The sequence below is a fragment of the Esox lucius genome, chromosome 4 (genome assembly GCF_011004845.1).
Source record: "Esox lucius isolate fEsoLuc1 chromosome 4, fEsoLuc1.pri, whole genome shotgun sequence".
NCBI lineage: Eukaryota > Metazoa > Chordata > Actinopteri > Esociformes > Esocidae > Esox > Esox lucius.
Genome location: NC_047572.1, coordinates 33,364,081 through 33,388,116, shown reverse-complemented (window position 1 = coordinate 33,388,116; position 24,036 = coordinate 33,364,081). Strand labels below are relative to the sequence as shown.

The 24,036-nt window shown below is 43.1% G+C and overlaps 1 protein-coding gene across 2 annotated transcripts in view; it reads left to right on the top strand.

Annotated features, from left to right (window-relative positions):
* drp2 (dystrophin related protein 2) overlaps positions 1–24,036 on the top strand; it is a 170,462-nt gene that overhangs the window by 36,058 nt on the left and 110,368 nt on the right. For both annotated transcript variants that reach the window (XM_029119414.2, XM_029119412.2), the window contains exon 2: positions 15,800–15,937. The gene's annotated coding sequence lies outside the window, so the exon portion shown is untranslated. The remainder of the gene's footprint in view (positions 1–15,799; positions 15,938–24,036) is intronic.

The following is a 24,036-nucleotide window of genomic DNA, read 5'->3' as shown; positions in this document are numbered from 1 at the left end:
TATCTTCCCCCTCTCTCACGTTCTCACCTCCCCCCTCTCCCCCCCTCTCCCCCTCTCGTGTGTCTGCCTTCTTTCTCTCTCTCTGTCTACCTTCCCTCTAGCTATTTCAGCCTTTCCCCCCTCCCTTTTTCTGTCCTTTTACCCTCTCTCTCTCTCTCTCTCTCTCTGTCCATCTCTTTGTCTTTCTCCTGTCTCACTCTCTGTTTCTCTCTTTTTCACACCCTCTCTCATTCTTTCCGTTTTTTCACTCTCTCTTTCTCTCTCTCTCCTTTATGGCCTTTTCCCTTCCTCCCCCCCCCCCCCCCCCCCCCCCCCTCCTTTCTCCTGCTCTGAGACAGAGGCCGGGGGTGCAGCGACACTCCACAGATTAGTTTGCTCTTCGCAGCGGGGAAATGACAAGGCTTTTTTTTGTATTTTTCTTCTGCCTGAGGTCAAGACAAGTTTGCAGCTCAATTTTCACGAGCATGTTGAAAAGGCTGACATTTCACGGATATGTGAACGAGAAGTAGGAACCTAGGAGCTGGCTACGTACCAGCAGCGTCTGTGCTGTTCACTGCTGTGATGCATGGTCACAGAAATGCTGGCTAGCTTTATTGGGGGGGCCTTTGATTTGAGCTATAGCTGTTCATCAAATATGAATGCCCCTTTTCTACCATACTCTCAAATTGGATTTGTGCTGGGAAAAAAGTAGTTATTTTCCAGCTGAAACATACCTCCCAGGGAAGCCCCACTCTGACTTAGTTTTGCGGATATTGATCGAAGGAGACAGTGTCTTAATGTAAAATTAACTGTGAGCGACTATGGCAGCAGGTGTTTCAGAAGGAAATGAAACAGTGCTTTGACATACTGAAGCTCACCAGTCAGCATCCTGCTGGCTGGCCTCTTCAACCTGGCTGGGTCGGTCCTGGTGGGTCCCTGGATGGGAGACCAGCAGCTGCTGGTGGTGTTTTGCAGAGCCAGGAGGGGGCACTCTTTCCTCTGGTCTAAGCAGTCTCCATTGGCCCATGGTAGGGTTTGGGGACATTACCCCATGGTAGGGTTTGGGGACATTACCTTGTAGGATGGTATGTTGAAAAGGTTTCTGGACTCTGTGGTCACTAATGAGCCCATGGCAGATTAGCGTAAATGTTTTAAAGGATCACTTCAGATCATTATCTGCTTCCCCAGGGTTAAATATAATTTTTGTGACTCACCAGTATGATGGAACTCAGAGGCAGTTTTGTGTACCTATGCTTTTTAGTATTAGTATAATGACGAAGTATGCAGGAAAGGCTAGTATGGTAGCGAATTACATGTCTGAGTGTTCTACTCTCAGCCTGGACTCTGCAGCTGGCACCATTACAGTTAGTGATTATTCCTTGAACCCACTCACGAAACAATTCAGTTGTTTCAAATTACATGTTTAAGCAATGCTGTGAAAGAAAGCTCTATAGTAAAAGAAAATGACATGCTTTTCGGAAATTAGACTGTAGCTATTATATTTTGTTGAAAGCTATCTTATAGTATCTTCTCGTGTGTTTATCAAATATGTCTGAAAATCAGATGTAAAATCAGATGTATCTCTCTGCCCCACTTGAAGACCAACTGTGAACCAGGTAATACTTCAGAGTTTGTGCTGGCTTCATTAATCACATTGTTGTCTCTGCTTACCTGTAGACTTTAACAAAATTATACAAAATGATGAGAAATAAATACATTTCTAGGCAGTAGATTTGGTCTTGACTTGTACCTCATCTGGATGCCAGATACTACTGAAAGTGGTGTTGAAAGGACCCCTTTTCACCTGTTTTACCGACATGCAATGTAAAGCGTCAGGGCAAAAAAATGCTTTTATTGAGTTACTGACTGAGTCGTACATCACTCAATACTTCCTTTGATCGCATTTGCACAGTGACACACCAAGTTGTGGACATTTTCTATCTCCAACCATACAACTGTTACTGCTCCTTTGACACCCTCTGTGTATTTTTTTACCCCTAATTTCTTAAAAAGAAGACAGGTTATTTTTTACGGCAAAGCACCATTGTGTTTTTCTAGACGTGCCATATTTCTCTGTCAATTGGAAGGGTTGTTTAGAACATTTTGACCTTGTGGCTGTTCATCTTTGCCCTGTCAGAGACAGCGCTGACGAGTCCAGTGGTTTCTAAACACTCATTCTTCACCGTCTTCCCCTGAAGTCCATCAGGAAATATTTGAGCCGCCTACAGTCTTTTAGCAGGGACGTTCTGGGGGAGGCTCTGAGATTGTCACTATTGTTTAAATGTTCTATTGCCAGTTGTCCTTAGTTATCCCTATTCATCATCCTATAAACATCTTAAAATGGCCTCTCCAAGCCCCTTTAGCCTCCCTTTTGTCTACCTCAGGAAAACAGATTGACCGATGCCTCTTCCTTCTCTGACGGTTTACCAGAAAATGCCTCATTAAAAGCTTCTGCATAACAATTACTGGAAATGCCAACTTGAATGTCCCTGCTTTGGTCCCTGCTGTTCTCTCCCGGCTCAAGAATAGACCACAAGCACAGACTAATGACTAATTGAATGCTCAATGTTTCACTACGCTGACAAAAAAACAACAAGGCACAGGAAACAACGGCGAAGCCCGGAGCTGTGAAGATGGAAGTTAAGTGGCGACCTTGGCGACATAATGGCTCCAAATAGCATCTGAATGTCAGGTTGGTCTGGAGAAGGGCAGCCACAGCCTGAGGTGTGGAGCTCTGAACATGTGGAAGGAGGACACAGGGAGACGCGTCGGGTGAATGAAGACGGATGGAGGCTGACTGCAGTTGGCTCATGGGTGGGATCCGTCCTCCCCCACCTGGCCCCCACCTGGCCCCCACCTCCCGCTTCGCCCTGTTTGGTAGAGACCTAATAAGGCAGGATTGTGGACAGAATTTAAAATGAGCCCCAGCTCAGAGCCATTTGAAGTACCATTACTCACCATCTGTCTGTCATGGTGTTAGCATTCGGGGACACCACAAGCAGGGGGGCCTTTTATTTATACCGGCCTCTGATTCTAACCCATATGTCTGCCCGTACGCTGGTAGCAACACGCGGCCGCTGTGGGAGCAAACATCAGGACGTCTGTGACGAAGAGGCACCGTCTTGAGGAGTTGGGCGTCGTTCCTTCCTGTCACCAGCTTGTTACTGAGCCAGTGGTCAGCCAGTTGACAAAGCACCTCGTGGTTTAACACCTGGTCTGGTGAGAGAACCTCTTTGAGAGCACTTAAATTGAATATTTGCCAACAGCAGGTTTGACCTCCTTCAGATGCAGGTTTGAGGCACACTCCATTGGGGAGATAATGTGAAGATCCAAGGTAAAATATGATGGCTTTCATCTGAGGACCAGATATAAAACCATCATCAGGTGATGATGTTTCCTACAGAAATGAACAGTAGAAGGATTATGGATTCAGGTTCCTGTAAGTCATGTTCCCTTTTCCTGCGTTTTACTTAACTTCCTCTGACGTTAAGCTTTGACAGCAGGCCACCTCGCCAGCCACATCCTTCAACAGTCAAGTGCCTAGTAGAAGATAAGCTGAGCCGAAAATACTGACCAAAGACTAGTCTTCATGCACAGTTTTTTTTTTTTTTCTCAATATGTCCTTATTTGTCTTGTTTCAGGTACTTGAAACCATAGCATTCAGACAATATGAGCTGTAATAATTTGCAGTGTAAGAGCAATCAGCTGTTGTGTTTCTGCAAATCAACACTTTGTTTAACATTATCTGTAGCCACATTTTTTGTCATGATCTTCTGAAATGTTACCGTGGCATTTTTGTCTATTCCAATATTGCGGTTCTCAATTTTTTTGTGACATTGATGAAATAGGGGCGCGACAAAAGAAATGTGGCTCCTCCACCATATAAAGGCATTGTTTCATTGAGCTTTGAAAGTGTTTAATCAGTCGAGCACAAATGGTTGTGTGAGATACTTGCTGTGCTGACTATGGAATTGGCTGCAGAAAAATTCCATTCTTCTCAAGATGTCTGGCTTAGGGGCGTCGGATTTCACTGTTTTATTTTCCTGCTTTGTATTTCTTATTTAAATGAAAGAAGCCTATTGATGTTGGTCTTTTATGGCTTCAGTCCTGTTAGGGGTATTTCATGGCTCTATATATTTAACTTCCCATTGATTTTGAAGAGACTTTGAAGTTAGACACTTTCCGGTAATGTGTGGAAGTCCTTTTCCCATGTATAATGCTATTTATATACAGTGGGGAGAACAGGTATTTGATACACTGCCGATTTTGCAGGTTTTCCCACTTACAAAGCATTTAGAAGTCTGTAATTTCCCCAAAAAATCTATCAGAAAATCACATTGTATGATTTTTAAGTAATTAATTTGCATTTTATTGCATGACATAAGTATTTGATACATCAGAAAAGCAGAACTTAATATTTGGTACAGAAACCTTTGTTTGCATACGTTTCCTGTAGTTCTTGACCAGGTTTGCACACACTGCAGCAGGGATTTTGGCCCACTCCTCCATACAGACCTTCTCCAGATCCTTCAGGTTTCGGGGCTGTCGCTGGGCAATACGGACTTTCAGCTCCCACCAAAGATGTTCTATTGGGTTCAGGTCTGGAAACTGGCTAGGCCACACCAGGACCTTGAGATGCTTCTTACGAAGCCACTCCTTAGTTGCCCTGGCTGTGTGTTTCGGGTCGTTGTCATGCTGGAAGACCCAGCCACGACCCATCTTCAATGCTCTTACTGAGGGAAAGAGGTCGTTGGCCAAGATCTCGCGATACATGGCCCCATCCATCCTCCCCTCAATATGGTGCGGTCGTCCGGTCCCCTTTGCAGAAAAGCATCCCCAAAGAATGATGTTTCCACCTCCATGCTTCATGGTTGGGATGGTGTTTTTGGGGTTGTACTCGTCCTTCTTCCTCCAAACACCGCGACCAAAAAGCTACATTTTTGTCTCATCAGACCACATGACCTTCTCCCATTCCTCCTCTGGATCATCCAGATGGTCATTGGCAAAGGGGACCTTGTGGGCGCTGCAGGATTTTAATCCATGACGGTGTAGTGTGTTACTAATGTGTGTTACTAGTGTATTACTCTTCAGGTCATTGGCCAGGTCCTGCCGTGTAGTTCTGGGCTGATCCCTCACCTTCCTCATGATCATTGATGCCCCACGAGGTGAGATCTAGCATGGAGCCCCAGACCGAGGGAGATTGACCGTCATCTTGAACTTCTTCCATTTTCTAATAATTGTGCCAACAGTTGTTGCCTTCTCACCAAGCTGCTTGCCTATTGTCCTGTAGCCCATCTCAGCCCAGTGCAGGTCTACAATTTTATCCCTGATGTCCTTACACAGCTCTCTTGTCTTGGCCATTGTGGAGAGGTTGAAGTCTGATTGAGTGTGTGGACAGGTGTCTTTTCTACAGGTAATGAGTGGAGAACAGGAGAGCTTCTTAAAGACAAACGAACAGGTCTGTGAGAGCCGGAATTCGTACTGGTTGGTAGGTGATAAAATACTTATGTAATGCAATAAAACAAATTAATTATTAAAAATCATTCAATGTGATTTTCTGGATTTCTTTTTAGATTCCGTCTCTCACAGTTTTAGTGTACCTATGATACAAATTACAGACTTCTACATGCTTTGTAAGTAGGAAAACCTGCAAAATCGGCAGTGTATCAAATACTTGTTCTCACCACTGTAGTTGCCATTATACATGTACATGTAAGCACAGAGCTGTACATTTGAACGTATTTTGATATTTAAGTATTTGAAATGTATTACATTTATTTTATTAAAAATGATTTGCCCCCTTGGTAACGATGAATAAAAAGCCAGATCTTTCACTCAAAATATGACAGAAAACTAACCTTTGCTTTATGTCAAATAAAAAAAATCCCCCAAAAGGGTCTCATGCATTCGAGCTCATAGAGGTTTTTATGAACCAAATGTAATGGAAGTATCTTACCACTCAATTTTTCTAATTAATCTGAGTCATTAGTAATACTTAGTTTCAGTCCATGATTTCTTGCCACTGGTTCCAAAAGTGTCACTTGAGCCAGAAAGGGTGTATGTGCCCATGTTATCTTGCTTTTTAGAATTTCATGGTTAACTGAGGGATGGTAGTGATTCTATTTAGATTAGGCAGAAATAAACAAAACATTACACATCCAAACCAAAATGAGTGATTTAAAAATGCATGTAAAACAACAGGGGCATTCAACTCCTACCCTATGAGGTCCAGAGCCTGCTGATTTTCTGACCTGGTGTCCAAGGTCTAAATAAGTCATTGATAACAGGGTTGAAATAAAAAAACTGACTGAAACTGGTTTCAAAGTCCAGAGTTGAGTTTGAAGGTTATAAAATGTTGAAGATCTTTCGATTTGCATCATCAACTTTGCCATGTAACTAACCAAGCCAAAATTTGTTTTTTACAGTTAGCTAGCTGGCTAATGTTCTTTTTTTTGAAAAATGCATCTGGACTAAGTACCAGCTTATTTTTTCACTTGGCTGCCAGTTTTTTATCATTTGAAAACATTGTTTGAGGAGTTGCCTGAAGCAAAAGAGGAACAAAGAATGAGAGATTAAGAAATATAGCAGTGCTGAGAAAGATGTCTTATAGTGAAGAGAAGCGGCTACTATTCTGAACTGTGTGTTGAGCCTTCTGGTTCCCAGAGAAGCTGAGGCAACACCTCAGTGATTCACAACGAAGAGAAGGACAGAGGTTCAACAACTTTAAAATCAGCCGATTTTCCAGACTTATTTTACATTTACAATTCAGTCATTTAACAGACACCAGACTTACAGCTGGTGCCTTCATGTAAAGATATTTAGATGAGACAACCATAACCCGGTAACAGACGATCAGCAAAGTCATTACAAACCAATTAATACAATTAACAGTTATACATTTGGCAAACATTAGTGTTCTACACCACCATCGTCTAACATCTAGCGTCTTTCTGCCCACGCAAGGACTCAACCATGCAGACGGTTGGAGAAGGTTTTTCTACGTCCTCTTTTAGACCAATAAGGCAGATACGACTCCTGCACAATAAATCAGAAAGCTTTGCCATGAGCTTTCTGACACACTGCCGTTTCTGCCTACGGGAGATTACTGCATAGCTGGTTTCATTTTTTTTGTCTGAAAATCAATGGGTTGATTGCATTTGTTTTTCTTTCCTTTAACCTTGGGTAATCACATTCCTCAAATTAAATTCTGCCCGGCCCCTTCATATCATTAATTCCCCAAATGTCATCGTGAAAGTGATGGGTGGTGCAGGAGGGTGGAGCTAGCGGGCTGCGGGGGCTCCCGTAAAGCTGTTTTTGTCGACATAACTCAGTGCTCATTTAGCCTTCTGCTAGGCCCGCGAACACTCAGAACTGGCGTCTCAAGGACCTCGTTGGGAAGCACGATGCTCCGAGCCGGTGGGCAAACGAGGAGTAGAGGAGGTTTGGAGGAGGGGGACCGGATAGATGTGATTTGTGGGGGGGAATAACGCCCATTAAATTTGGGAACATCACGCCTTGAGTGGCAGCCAGCACAATGCCATATACCTCCCGGCGACGACAAGGTCAGTCCTCTCTCCTCTGTCTCTGATTGGCCACCGCTCATCCAGGGCAGCCAGTACTGACCGTGTGGGCAGGACCCCCTGAGAATTTACTCGGCCCTCTATTCAAATTTAACCGGACAGCCTTGATTGGCTGAACATCTCACGAAAGGGAACTAGAAGAACGGGGCCATAAATGTGATATATCAACTGGTGTGCGCAAGTCGACCGCATGTTAAGATGAGAATCTTTCATCGCTAGTAACGGCCAAGCCTGTGAAGGAATGCTATTCTGCTTGACAGACATGGGGCGACAGACTGTTCCTCAAGATGTTTCGCCAGGAGAGGGGAGAAGAGGGTTTTTTTATGGCATGTGGTACTCTTGACTCCTGCTATTTTAAGCCCAGCGTCACAGCCTCCACACCAACACGTCTGTGTGCTGCAGCATAAGAAAAACTGTACAAAAAACACCTCCCTTTTGATTTTATTGGAGATTGTCAGTTTGTATGTCAGCTGAGATATAGCCCCGCCATTCAGTTTTTCCTCCTACAGAATTACTCTGTCTGCAAAGATGGAGACCATCATAGTACTATGGTTATATGAATGGGTTTGAGACCTCCCAGCAGTGAGTTTAGTCTCTTTCAGAACACAGGTTCATTGACGCTACCCTGACAACGGCTCTGGACATTTATGATATTTATCTGTTGTTTCTTGAAGAATATAACTTGCAAATGCCTCATATGCTTAGTTTTACTGTTGAACCCAAGCAGAACACAAAATATTGCAGCTGTGTTGTGGAACTAGTGGCTTGGACTGCTTGAGATGCCTGGCCACCAAGTGCATCGTCACGGCCTGTAGGAAATAAATTTCTAACATAGAACAGATACTGTGTCCGTGTTGTTTTTCTGCAGGATGCTACACAGGATTGCGTGTATGTATGATGTAGATCACTATTTGACCAGGTTTTTTTTTCAGGCCTGTCATGTCGAATAATGTTCCCTGCTGCCTCACAGTGAGATTCGATAAGGTCGATTTTCTGTGGCCAGGAGCCCCAGCTTGCTGGGGAAAGTTTAGTGGCCCTCCTCTTGATGGCAAAGAGAAAACTTGTTGTTTTTCAAGTTCATTTACTGCCGGACAAATTTTTCTGCAATTGTGCATAGTTTTATACCACATTTAATATGTCAGTTTAGAAGATCATTTCCTGACCATCTTACCATGGGGTTGAGATTTCTTTTGGCATTTTTTGGGTATGTTTTTACTTTATGTACTAATTACAAATGTTAATGATATAGCTGTGTTGTAAAAATACAACATCTCAACAAAATATTATTCATCTTAAAATACAACAATTTCTGTCATTCATGAGCGAATGTAGATAAAAAAAATATAACAGAAATACTTGAAGACTGTAATATAAACCTTTTAAAACACTAGTTCTCATTCTCATGTTGTGTTCTTCTGTGCCTGAATAAAAACAAGCTAACCTTTATAAATGCTGTCGACAATTTGTGGCTACGGGTTATTAAAGTGATGCTGTCGAGTCAAAAATGGGTTCACTTCTCACATGAACAGCTATTTCTGACTTACATCTCAGTCCTTTAGCTCTCTTAACCAGATCAACATGCAGTTGGTTCATTCATCTTCAGAGAGCTATGTAGGACAAACACACAACCCAGAAATGGGACATTTTAGTCAATGAATCTGCTTCCAGCGAAGTCAGTGCCAAATGAAAGACACTAGAGTGCAGTTCACGAAAGGCCACTGTACCCAGGCATCTCCGTGGACCACAGCCAAGCACTACTCTGAATGCAAAGATCCCGGGCTGGAATTGTTAACCACTGATTTAAATGTTAGTTCATCTTCAAACGCTCATCGCTCGCCTGCGAGCATCGATATGCCTTTCTCCTCCCCTACCCCAAACTCTATTATCAACACCTGGGCCGATACCAAGCATCTGGCAAACCATTTAGTGGCTAAGATCTGGCATCGACCACACAGAGATAACATCTACTAGTCAATGGTGAACCCATTAGAGTTAGTGCGCAGGTTTTTGTAGTGGATTAGTACTCCTTTCCTTTGCAGTCTCTCCATCCGTGGGAGGAGGTGGATTTGACTCATGGAGTATTTGATTTGTGTGACCTCTGAGATGACAGCCTGACTGACTGTCTCAACACCAGACCAACACTGGGCGTTATGGAGAGAAGCCTTTACACTGAGTTGATGCAGCAACTTGAATCATGAAATATGCAAGTAGCAGCCCAGACCACTTGAGAAAAGTCCAGAATAGTCCAGAACAGTCCAGAAAGTCCACAACTGTCGATTATGTTCCAAAACAGCCCAGTACATTCCAGAACAGTCCAATACATTCCAGAGCAGTCCTGTGTAAAAACATTTGAATGGTCTCTTTCTGAATGTCATGGTTTTGTGTGTTTTGAAATGTGAATCGTATGAGTGTTCCCTTTAACAACTTTTTGTTAAAGTTTGAAATCATGACAAGGCCTTGGTGTAGATTGGTGTGGCCCTATTTACTGAATTTTTAAAGGAAATGTAAGGACGATCTGCAAAGAGAGTGTAATTCATCTCATCTGCATCACAGCCCCTAATCGATAAGAGACAGGAAAAGTTACAAAGGTTGACCAGATTGCTGGAACTGCGGCGCAAGACTCGCCATCATAATGCGTCACTGGTGCTCGGTTGAAGCGGCGCCCAATCTCCCGTTGTGTCATGAGGCACTTTTAATGTAGTTAAAAGCAGATCCAGTGTTTATGGACCTTGGAATCAAAGATGGATGATATTAAAGGGTGTCATCATAATTATTCATGAACAGCCGTAACGTTTTGTGGCTGCTGTTTCTTTACTGGGAAAAGGGGTGTTAAAGACAAGCTATCAGCAGGAGTTACTGAATACATTCTGCCAGACACGGTGGGTCCAAATCAAACCCTACCCTCATCCTAATGCCTTACGGTCCTCCAGGGGTCCAGGGAGTGTGAAGTGTGCCAGTTGGAACGCAGTCAAATACACCACAGTCTAGCTTTATTGCCTGATAACATGACCCACAAGCCATCAAAGCACTTAATCCCCCCACTGCCTTTGACTGGCTGCATCTACTGCATTTTTAGAATATTTTCCTCCTGCCGGTTGGAAGGCGAACTCCACAGGTTCGGACAAAGTGTTGCGTTGGTTGGTTGGCTGGTTGGTTGGATGGCTGATTGGCTGGTTGGTTGGATGGTTGGTTGGCTGATTGGTTGGTTGGCTTGTTTGCTAGCTGGCTGGTTGGATAGTTGCCTGGCTGGCTGACTGGCTGGTTGGCTGGCAGGTTGGTTGGATGGCTGATTGGATGGCTGGTTGATTGGATGGTTGGTTCGCTTGTTTGCTGGCTGGCTCGTTGGCTGGATAGTTGGATGTTTGGCTGGCTGACTGGCTGGTTGGTTGGCTGGCAGGTTGATTGGATGGTTGGTTGGCTGGTTGGCTGGCTTGTTGCCGCGCTATGGAACATTTTGGCGGCAGACCGTGACTCACACCATCTGAGGGTATCCTGGATAAACGTCTCAGAGGAAGATTCACTGTGGTGTGCAGAAAGAACAGGATGGACAGAGACACACACACACACACACACCCCTGCCTGCAGAGCTGCTGAAGACCCCTCACTTAACCTCCCCGGGCTGGTGTGAGCATGAATAATGTAAAGGCAGTGGTGGGAGAGGAGGGCAGGAGGGGAGAAGGAGAGGAGGGCAGGAGGGGAGAAGGGACACGGTAATGGAGATGCCTCTCGTTGGCCGGCTGGACACCATGCTGGCCGTTAGGCTCCCTCCTCGGCCTGAACGCTGCAGACGTGACGGGTGAGGGCACCGGGTTGTTTGCTCTTCGCTGTCTTACTGCAAAGCCACACTACTCACATGGAGCTTCAACTTGTTAGGTGCCTTCTCTGCCAGGCATACGTTTTTTATTTTCTGGTCGTGATTGTTTGTGTGGGTGTGGACGCTGTGTGCAGGGACATTTATATAGTATTTTAAAACAATGCCCAATAGATGTTTGGCCAGAAAACAAGTTGGCTAATGAAGTAAGTAGATAACGATTGAGGACTAATCACTTGTTTTGCCAAAAGGCAGTAGATAGAATCTCTCATATATACAGAGAAGCAATGGAAACGTATTATTTCATTACACTCTACTACTCTACCCTAAGATAATGATACCATTTCCTTATTACGCACTTGGCGCTGTTCACCTTCCTCTGTCATCTTAAATCTTGTTGTGAGAAGTGCTTCCTTCCTAGTTCTATCAATTAAATCAATCACTCCCATTTAACATCCTTTTTAAATCATTGGTGCTGTAATACTAAAGCCTTTATTAGCAATGGCTCATTCTGGCCTGCCCTGGGGTCCACAGTGGGTCCATTGATGTGGGGTTGGGGTCAACAGTGGGTCCATTGACGTGGGGTTGGGGTCCACAGTGGGTCCATTGATGTGGGGTTGGGGTCAACAGTGGGTCCATTAATGTGGGGTTGGGGTCCACAATGGGTCCATTGACGTGGGGTTGGGGTCCACAGTGGGTCTATTGATGTGGGGTTGGGGTCCACAGTGGGTCCATTGATGTGGGGTTGGGGTCCATTGTGGGTCCATTGACGTGGGGTTGGGGTCCATAGTGGGAGCATTGACATGGGGTTGGGGTCCACAGTGGGTCCACAAAGTTTGTCTTAATGGGAAGTGCTGAACCAACTCTGCTCTCTCTGTTCTTCACCTCTCCTTAAATATTCAAGCACAGCTGCTCTGTCTACCTGTGTTATGCAGGCTGATTAGAAATCACTGCCTCTGTCACTGTCAGAAAGAGCACAGGAGCACATATATAGTGTGTGTGCAATTTTTGGTTGGGCGGTTTATTTCTGAGTGTGTGTGTGGATGTTGGTTGGTTGATATGTTTGGGTGCTCCTGTGACAACATGATAGATGTCCATATCTTCCTGTAGTCTGTTAGATGTCCATGTCTTCCTGTAGTCTGTTAGATGTCCATGTCTTCCTGTAGTCTGCTTGATGTCCATGTCTTCCTGTAGTCTGTTAGATGTCCATGACTTCCTGTAGTCTGTTAGATGTACATGTCTTCCTGTAGTCTGCTTGATGTCCATGTCTTCCTGTAGTCTGTTAGATGTCCATGTCTTCCTGTAGTCTGCTTGATGTCCATGTCTTCTTGTAGTCTGTTAGATGTCCATGTCTTCCTGTAGTCTGTTAGATGTCCATGTCTTCCTGTAGTCTGCTTGATGTCCATGTCTTCTTGTAGTCTGTTAGATGTCCATGTCTTCCTGTAGTCTGTTAGATGTCCATGTCTTCCTGTAGTCTGCTTGATGTCCATGTCTTCCTGTAGTCTGTTAGATGTCCATGTCTTCTTGTAGTCTGTTAGATGTCCATGTCTTCCTGTAGTCTGTTAGATGTCCATGTCTTCTTGTAGTCTGTTAGATGTCCATGTCTTCCTGTAGTCTGTTAGATGTCCATGTCTTCCTGTAGTCTGCTTGATGTCCATGTCTTCTTGTAGTCTGCTTGATGTCCATGTCTTCCTGTAGTCTGTTAGATGTCCATGTCTTCTTGTAGTCTGTTAGATGTCCATGTCTTCCTGTAGTCTGTTAGATGTCCATGTCTTCCTGTAGTCTGCTTGCTGTCCATGTCTTCTTGTAGTCTGTTAGATGTCCATGTCTTCCTGTAGTCTGTTAGATGTCCATGTCTTCCTGTAGTCTGTTAGATGTCCATGTCTTCTTGCAGTTTGTTAGATGTCCATGTCTTCTTGTAGTCTGTTAAATGTCCATGTCTTCCTGTAGTCTTTTAGATGTCCATGTCTTCCTGTAGTCTGTTAGATGTCCATGTCTTCCTGTAGTCTGCTTGATGTCCATGTCTTCTTGTAGTCTGTTAGATGTCCATGTCTTCCTGTAGTCTGTTAGATGTCCATGTCTTCTTGCAGTTTGTTAGATGTCCATGTCTTCCTGTAGTCTGCTTGATGTCCATGTCTTCCTGTAGTCTGTTAGATGTCCATGTCTTCTTGCAGTTTGTTAGATGTCCATGTATTCCTGTAGTCTGCTTGATGTCCATGTCTTCCTGTAGTCTGCTTGATGTCCATGTCTTCCTGTAGTCTGTTAGGTGTCTATGTCTTCCTGTAGTCTATGTGGGCGGCTGCTGTTGTTTCTTTGTACTGTTAAGGTCCAGGCAAAGACCAGCTAATCGCCACACAGCCGCTCCTGACAGGACAGCTTCAATCAAAACATTCCTCCACATCGCCCGACCCCCATCACAGACCATTTCATGCTCCCCGGAACATTGTCGAAGCTTATCTGAATGAGTGCACACCAATTTCCAGTGACAAAAAGCTTCATTATCCGGGCAGAGTGGAAGCGACAGGGGGTTTAACAGTGTGGATGATGGTCTGGCGTTGTGTTGTGAAAAGAAGCCACTTCGGAGTTGGTGCCCTATCCAAAGTGACAAGCGACTCCTTGAGTTGTGACTAAACTATGAGGCCACTTCCTGGTGTAAGGACCAGGGACCAGGGTGTCCGCGGGGCTGTCTGAGTGGTTTCTACTGTTGTTCCTCTCCCCAGCATTCCCACCACATGTCCTTTGGTCCACCAAAGGGATGGACATGTTGACATGAACCAGCCCTCCTCCCACTGCTTCTGGAAACGGAGCACAGATGGGCTCTTTTAAAGGCTTTATGCTGTTTCTAGCGGGCTAAATGCTCGGGGGCCGAGGGAGATGGTTGGATGGATGGCTGATAGGTAAATGTCCCATCAGGTCCTGTAGAGGACTAGGGAGGTGTCCCATCAGGTCCTGTAGAGGACTAGGGAGGTGTGTCCCTCTTTGGCACCAACCCGCCCACCACTGTTATTTCTCCCCCCCCGTCTCTCATTCCATGACCCCCCCCCCACTCCCCCCCTCTCCTTTTCCTCCACCTCTGGTCCTGGTCCGTATCACCTCATTGACAGCAGACATTATTTCACATGTTCATAACATAACTCACATGACTCGATTAAATATCGGACGTTAGTGTTATTAAATAGAGATTCGATTTCTTTAGATAAAATAGCAGTTCTGGGGTGTGATTCATTTAAGGAGATTGGAAAATGATAGCTTTCTTGCTGCTTGTCACTCAGAGTTAAGTGAAACCCAGTGTTTGGGTTTCACTTAACTCTTTTCTCACTCTGACTCATGAGAGGATTTCTGCTGCCAGTTGGCTTTTTGGTCTGAGATATTAAACGTTCAGACAAGTAAGACCAGTGTGGTCTCCAAACACACCAAATAATAGAATGCAACGTGTGAGGAGACAATTCTGAACAGAAACCCCTTTTTTCTCCACCTAAAACTATAATGTGAATTATGAATGCCAGCTAGAGCTCTGAAAATAGCTCATCTCACTCCCATTTTTCTGCCGGGCTGCTTGCTGCCAACTGTGCATTAAACTTTTATGGTTCTGTTTTGAACTCTTTGGGAGTGCACTCCATATTTTGCTCACCTCTGCACTTTCTCTCCACACTGATTTATTCGAGCGCTAGGCACACCTTTACGAAGACCTGTTAGCTGCCAAACCACCCAAAGATCTCTTCTCTTGCTTGTAGCCTTATTTTACCCCCTAGACCTTCCGGTAGGGGCCAAATCAAATGGGATTTGCGCGGTTATCGGCGTTCGTAAAGGTTTGTAGTTTAGGGCAATGGGCCGGCGTTAAGGTGGGCAGGGTGTAGGCTCCTGCTACATGTTAACATGGTTATCAGACCTCAGAGTGCTCCGCAGGCCGGCGCTTATGTCGTCTAAGGCAGTAATGAAGTCTCAGGGCTGGCTCGCCTGGGGACCATGCTCATTGGCATTCGTCCCTCATCAGCCTCTCTGTTTCTCTATTTCCTAGCGGTAGCCAGACTTCAGTGTTTAGATCCCTAGCAGCTAACGTGAGGAGCGACTCCGTGTGCTGGCTGCTGATAACAAACCCCCTACAACAGAGTGATGGGACAGGATGGATCTGCTGGTGTCAGTCTCTTCTTCTCTCTCTGTCTCTCTCTCTCCCTCTATCACTCTGTCTCTCTTTGTCTCTCTGTCTCTGTGTCCCCCTCTCTCTGTCCATCTCCCAGCATGCCTTGTGGCTTCTTAGACTGTATTTTATTTGGTTTGATGTGAGGCCTGCTTTATTGGCAACCTGTCCAAAGCCAATTAGGGATTAAAGCACATTCAAAAGACAGCTGTCTGATGTTGTGTTCCTACTATTAATTTCCCCTGAAGTCTCATGGGGGAACTCTCTGACCCCTGTCTCTTCCCCTTATAGGTCCGCCCTCTTATAGGTTCACCCTTTCATTGGACCCTTGCGAGCCAGCGACTGGCCCGCCCTTGAGAAGAGACGCGTTGGCCCAGTTCCACAGAGACGCTGAATCTGCAGCCACGTCAATCACATCTTCACCACTGGGTAATTTATCACCGTTGACATATTTCTGTTTTTGTGTTTGGACGGATTTCAGATTTGCTTCAAAGATTAGTAATTGTTGATTTTCCCTCTAAATGCTGACGAGGAAAGAAATCATTGTCATCGTTTTAAAAGAAAAGTGTAGTTTTGGCTTTCCGATATTCAAAAAATGATTCTGAGACGACCTGAGGATTATAAATCCACACCACAAGTAGGAGAGATAGTCATTTTGCATCAATCAGGAAGTAATGGATTTGAATATAAACATGAACGTGAGCATGAGTGTTAAAGTAATCCTCCCTACGTTTGTGTTGTTCATGTAAGTATTTTAAGTTGGAGGTTTAAACTGGAATCCAGGGGGTATATCCATGTACTGGTCATGAGATTGAAGTCCCCTCACATGAGATTAATCTGAGAGATGTCTGGGTTTTGGTCTAATGTCTTTTTTGAAAAAGCAGATATTATAATTTTTTTTACATAAATATTGATTAGGGTAACCGAGGTGGAGTGGATCTCTCTACTATCAGAATCATTGCACCTATGCTTGAATCTGCCTTCATCTGTATATATTGTGAAAAATATATTAGGTGGGTTTCCTGTAAGAATTTTACTTCAGCTGACTTTGCCTCTTTTGATTGGTTGATTTAGACCTTTCATGTTCAGAAATTGAATGCAAGCACTTTTTTAATGGTTCCTTTTTGGGTCCGATTTTCCATCCAAATCCATCACATTGTCGCTGTAAACAGAGGTGCTTTTGTTCTACTATAAGTTGTTTGTTGTGTGACTCAACCATTATTTCAATGCAGTAGATGGACTTTATCGGTGCAATTCCTCTTCCATCTTTCTGTTTGAATTCACAACATTCGTGTCGCACTCTTAGGACTGTCTTTTTGGCCAAAGGATGATCTAAACTGAAGAAAATAGGACTGATGATATCCTCTTACTTGGGTAAAATGTACTTACTTTTAGTGGTTTATGTGGTGTCCCCGTCTTGCTTTTTTAGGTGAATGCAACTTTAGTGAAATGAAATTGCCCATATGAATTGCTGCCCCTGAAGCATAGTTTCCACTGTAGTTACAGTCAATGTGGCGAAGATCACGTCTTGTCAGGGCCACAGTGTGTTTTGTGTGTTCTTCTTGTGCCAATGTTTGTCTCATGGTAATTGCTCAGGCCGTCACACTGCTGACCTTCACAGCCCAGAACTGTGACTGAATTTGAAAAAGTTAGGCTTACAGCCCCAGAACAGCAGAAATGCAAGAAGACAGCCCGTGAGATGATCGCCAGAGCTTTCCCATGATTTTGTAAAACGATTTATGCGAATGGGTCATCATTTCAGTCAGAATATCATGTATATATACAAAAGTGTCGTGGGGTTTTCTCTGGGGAGGAGCAATCTCTTCTCCTGTGAGGTGACATTCACATTTTTGTTTAAGGCGTGTTATTTTTTCTCAGTCATCTGATCACCCCATCCATTCCAATCCAAAATGAAAATGTGCTGAGAAAGTCATCTCAGTGGCCTAGGGTGGAACCAACCTGAAAGGTCAAACAACGAGTCCCTGGGTGATGCATGCTGTGCCTGGTGAAGTCCTCTAGCCCGGCTTTCCATCTTGCTAATAGTTTTTCTTTGTGACTATTTGGGTGTTTTTCGACATTGTGAGCATGTTTGTTTATCCTAGTCTCGCCTGTGAACGAGACATTAGTCTCAGTACTTCCTGTTTAAATGCTGCAATGAGAACTAATCTGACAAATATTGCATTACAAGACCTTAGATCGTGTTACAGTTATGGACAATCCCAGGAAAGTTTTATTTTCTATATTTGGATATGTAATCCTTACTTCAACACTTTTGATATATACAGGAAACCACGTTTAACAAATAACACTGAAATGTTATACTTTGCAATAATTGATTCATTAAATATTACAGAAACTATCTTGTAAGATTTGTAGCCCCCACTTCTTAACAGTATTGCTTCTGTGTCAAGTTTGGGGGATATCTTGAAGGCTCTTCCCATCTCCTACATCACTTCATTGGATTAAGGATCTGAGCGTTGGATCAGACAGTCCATAAACCACAATTTATGAAATGTCTGATTTATTATTTATGGAATGCTTTATTCTATTATTTTCTCTCTACCTATATTTTTGCTTATACACTCTTCTTCATATCTCTAACTAAATAGTTTGTCGGGTGCCATGTCATAAGAATTTCATTGGGCAGGATGATGCTGTGTTGTTTGGTGCATTTGACAAATATTAAATATTACATTTAACATCAAATATTAAATATATGAAATTAAAAACTATATTTTAAACCATTCTGTTGTAGTTGGCTTGTATGTTTTGGATCATTTTTCCTCTGCAAGATCCATGTTCGGTTCAGCTTAAGCTTTTTGACAGATGGCCTCACATTCTCCTCCGATACAATTATGGAATTTGTGGTTGACTCAGTAATGGCAAGTTGCTCTAGTAGATTTGGTCTTTACCCAGGTGATGTCTGGCAAATGTTAGTCATGTCTTGATGTTCTTTTTTTAAGATGAGAGGCTCCTTCCTTCCTGACATACTGTGTAGAACAAGTTTATGCAATTTCTACCTGACATTCGACTCATGCGCTTCGACACTGAAAGTGGCCAGAAAGGCCTCTGGATCCTTTGATGTAACCTGGGATTCTGTGAGCGTCTGTCGGTCAGCTCTTGGCTAAAATCTGGTAGGATGACCTGTCCAATGTACGCCAAAGAAAAACATTAAGGGAACACTTAAATCACACATCGGGTCTCAATGAACTAAATATATTAAAGATCAAAATCTTTACTGTGCATTGTGTGATTTGTTGAGAACAAAATTACGTAAAAATGGTCAATGGAAACCAAAATCACCAACCGATTGAGAGCTGGATTCAAACTCACACCGAAAATCTAAGTAAACAATTGAAATCACAGGCTGTTCCAAGTTGCGTGAATTTTCATCACAGTAGTGTATTTGGCCCCCATGTGCCTGTATGCACTCCCAACAACGTCTGGGCATGCTCCTGATGAGATGGCAGATGGTGTCCTGGGGGATCTCGTCCCAGACCTGGATCAGGACATCAATGAGCTCCTGGACAGTCTGTGGTGCTACTTGGCGGCGTCGGATGCACGATACATAACATCCCAGAGGTTCTCAGTTGGATTCAGGTGTGGGGAACTTGAGGCCAGTCAGTGGCTTCAATGCCTTCATCTTCCAGGAACTGCTAAGACACTACCTGGACTACCTGTGCAACCTGAATGGGCTGCAGTTACCGCCTCATGCTACCATTAGTGACAAGGACACTAGCAAAATGCTAAACTACAGAAAAATCAGTCAGGAAGGATAAGGAGAGAGCAGATGTCTTTGGCCACCACCTGCTAAACCATTCCCTTTTTCTGGGTTGTCTTGCTGTTGCCTCTCCAGTGTATCTGTTGTCACTTTTATTTGCAACAAAACAGGTGACATTGATTCTCAATCACTTATGCTTCCTAACTTGCCAGATTGATATCCCTGAAGTTTAAATGACTTGGTGTTGTACTGTGATGATTACATGTTCCCTTCATTTGTTGAGCAGTGTAGATTTCCAGTGGTCTGAAATTTTCTCCATATGGAGATTATCTGTCAGACAGTGGATTGATCTACATTATATTCCTTGGAAAGTGTTTGTAACCCATCCCAGACTCATGGGCATCAATGATCTTTCTTCTGATTTTTTGATCTTGGCATATATTACCCAACGCCCATTACCCTAATGATTTTGTAATCATTTGCTCCTATTTTGGTGCACTTGTTTACAATTTTAGCCATTTTATATGTTAGCAAAGGTAGGGGTGTACTAACTTGCCTAAGGAAATTTAATTTCAGTTTTTTAAATTCCTTTTCATAAGTTTATGATAAATGTGAATGGAATTTATCTTAAATATCCATCTGTCGAAATATGGAAAAACAATATTTCATGGGGATATACTAACTTTTTTTTTTGTGAAGGCTCATCTACTTTGGCCCAGTTATTCTGAAGAAGTAAAGAGAATACATCTTTTGTTTAGTTTGTCTATCATTTTTAATTCCTGGCACAAAACCTATTCAAGTCCAGAGAACAATATTAGCATTTTTCACACATCCCATCCATATCATTTAGAAGAATTTGATATGTATTGTGAAACTCAACCAAGGACATGAGTTGTATTTTAATTTGACATGCCTACAATTAAAATATTGGTAACATGATAATGTGGAATTTATGAAACAAGTCTTATTCAGGTAAAGTTGACCAATTCAAGCACTGGAATAAGATACTTTCGGTCAATATGTATGCGATGCTTGAATGGTGCTAATGGAGGTCTCTTCACTTGGGTAGGATTTATGCTCAAATGCTAACGTTTGCAAACAGTGCCGGGAAACTAAACCTAAAAATGGATACTTACAGTGTTGGATACTTACAGTGTTGGATACTTACAGTGTTGGATACTTACAGGGATAGTTTGCTTACAGTGTTGTTATTTTGGGTGATCTATCCCTGTTGTTATGTGGGTGATTTATCCCTGTTGTTATGTGGGTGATCTATCCCTGTTGTTATGTGGGTGATCTATCCCTGTTGTTATTTGGGTGATCTATCCCTGTTGTTATGTGGGTGATCTATCCCTGTTGTTATGTGGGTGATCTATCCCTGTTGTTATGTGGGTGATCTATCCCTGTTGTTATGTGGGTGATCTATCCCTGTTGTTATGTGGGTGATCTATCCCTGTTGTTATGTGGGTGATCTATCCCTGTTGTTATGTGGGTGATCTATCCCTGTTGTTATTTGGGTGATCTATCCCTGTTGTTATGTGGGTGATCTATCCCTGTTGTTATTTGGGTGATATATCCTTTGTATGTAGGTGATCAATCCCTGTTATGTAGGTGATCAATCCCTGTTATGTGGGTGATCTATCCTTGTTGTCTCCCAGTTGTTTTTCAAACATTCTAAATGCTGTCATTGCAGATTGAAGCAGATATTTTCATTTTGATGAGAGTGACCTCTGAACTCAGGTTTATGATGGTGCACTAATTTAATTGCTTGTTATAGAGCCAACATGGGGGCAGTTGACAAAGCATTGACACGCTGTATTATGCATTTTCACTCTTCCGTGGCCTTACCTTCTCACAGGAATTTCCATGTTAATTTGGCCGGAAGATGAGGAATAATAATAACCAACTGGAAGAAACATTATTTCACTGCTTTACCCCCTAATGAGGTTCAGCTGCAGTGGGAGAACATATGCAAGTTATGGACTGGGGCAGAAAAATACAAATGACTGAGAGATGCCATCTTTTCAAGTGCCCTTTTAGTGGATTCAACATGCCATTGTCTGCATAGAGTTTTCTTTTTTTTTTTTGCATATTGGGACAAGTTGTAAAGAAAGGAGTTATGATGTCTTATTTAAATGGGGTTTACTGAAATGGATGTTATGGTGTGGATTAAACTGTCATGTTTAGCTTAATTTCATTTCCAAAAAGAGCCAAGTATTTTAGGACGTGTATTGTAATGTATTGGTTATGTATCCTCTTTACAGGTTTATTTTGTTGAACTGTCTGCTGGCTAATGGCCAGATCAAAACTGGAGCCAAGACATATGTGTTTCTACTGTTCAGATAACATTCACGGAGGTGTGTGGGGTTTTTTCACTGGATGTTCTCTCATATAGCCTGCAAAGTTAAAAGAACATATAAATCATGTTCATATCATTCTGGTTAATTGGGCCTTGCGATGTTTTAACATTGTTCTTTCTGACCAAACCCTGCTGTGACGGACACAACCTTTCTCTTGGACACATTAAGCATTTACTAAGTCTTAATTAATTGGAATTTACTGTCATGTTTTGTAACGTTATTTGCATTCCTGGTATATTTTCTTCACGAATAGATAATTTAATACTAATAGTTGATTTACGCAACTGAGTAGGTTGATCGGAATACTCTCGGATTATTCTACTATTGGTAAATCCAATGTATAAATGTAATTGCATCTACATAGATGATGCCTAATTATAAAGCAAAATCTATGGCTATGATTAACTAGATAAATCAAGTTAGACTGAGTCGCTATAATACTGTAGCTTGTCTGTTTTTGAAAGCCTCTTTGTAATTACCAAAGTCATCTCCTGTTATGTGTATTTGGAGTAACCAATAGCTACGTGGAGGTTCGCCAGCTAGCAAACATCTATGGAGTAAGATTATGAACAATAGCGTAGCATTAATTAATGAATATGGTGGCAGATTCGGTCTAGTGATTATGTTACGTTATTATGACATTCACATACAATATTTATTTCTATGAGTCACTTTTAGTCACTTTCTTTGCTGGATTCACGGCTGAAATTTGGATAATGCATTGATGTGCCAAATTAGTTTTCTGTAATAATTACAAACAGAAACAAGTATAAGCTATTTGATGGGCCTCTGTCTGTGTGTCACACATGACCATGGAAATCTGTCCGTTTCAGTGGAATGATTCCCATGGGTGCAGTGCTCTACGTTATTGCTTTTCAATACGGCTGCATAACATTGCCTCTGGAGATGGGGTTGTTGGATGAGTTGCTTTATGTCATCATGCTCTAGTGACTCCTTGTGGTGGTTTGGGTCCTGCGAGCTCAACCCTGATTGTGGGCTGGAGGAGGCACCATCCTTGGAAACATCCTTGTTGAGCAAAAACCCACATTTGTTGAGTGAGCAGAATGGCTTGGCGAGGAGAGGTTGTGATCTTAGACTCTCCGGAACATATGCTGTATTTATTACGATGGACCATGGTTTTGTAACCCATTGATGGGCCCCTTTTTGAAGTGCTTTTGTTCAATAGAAAATCGGATAATTTGACCTTTGTGTGTACCTTTTCCTCTCCTACTGTTTCTCTCTCTGCCTCATCTGTCCTCCCTTAGCAGGCCCAATGAACGCCCAAGCATATCCATGTTCATTTGCTTACAGTCCTTCCCACACAACGTACAGTCTCACATTGTCACGGGAGCAAAATGCAAGGGCACGCCTCATCTTAACCCCTACACATTTCTGTAGCCACCCCCGCACGCACTCAGACAGTCATCCATCAGCCTTGTCTTCCCTTGTCCTCTTAGGTAGATAAATGCCTGCTGGTTTCCGGGTGAGCTGTCATTTAGTTGTGTTTGACCCAGCACTGGAGCCACTTCAATCATTGTCTACCCACAAGTAATATCCTCCTGTCTGTCCTTATCTCAGGCTCAACAATACAGAACCTTCCTTGTAGAGAGCAGGGAAATGATGAGTTTACCTAGGTTGGGGAGTATTGTGCAGGAGACAATGAGGTTGTGGGAATTCTCCACCGTGGGAGGCTGGGAGGCTGGGTTAGCAGCGAATGCCTCTCTGCACAGGACAGCGGTGGATTGGTGTCCCGTTCCTGGCGTGCTCCGTGTGGGGACGCTGCCTCGATGATCCACGCCTCTGGAGTTGCAGCCTTCATTAAAAATCTTATCTTGCTCTGAGACATTAGAGGGAGCTGCTCCAGTTCGCAGGGGAAGTAGACAGCAGGGACATTTGGTCTCCCGAACTCTTTCTACTCTCCCTTATCTGTCCTGCGTTACAGCCCAGGACTGGAAACTGGCAATGGCCTGTTTAGGTTGGATGTTTAGATCACTGCAAAACCTTTTTGTTGATAGAATATGGTGAATGAACCACTGCTTCTCCTCAGCTGTGTGCCACATTAGTTAATGGCTTCCTTCCTATGCCCGATATCTGAAATGACAGTCATTTATTGACCCTACATGGCCATGGAATGTTCAGAGCCAGCTGATTACTTTAGAGGGAACAGACCTGGCAGTCCTCCCACTAGTATTCCAGTGCTAATGCTAACTTTGGCATGAGCTCCAATCATAAACTAATCTCTTAAGACATACAATGCTACTTAGCCTTATTAAGTCTTTCCTGCCGCCTCTGAGCTACAATACATTTTAATCACAGTTTTTGCTCTAGCTAATACTCATACTGCACATATCATAATCTATGTTTTGTGTGGAATTACAGATATTCATATTTTCAAGGGATATTTTGAGTATTCTAGATATACATATTTGACCTGCTTTCTTTTTATT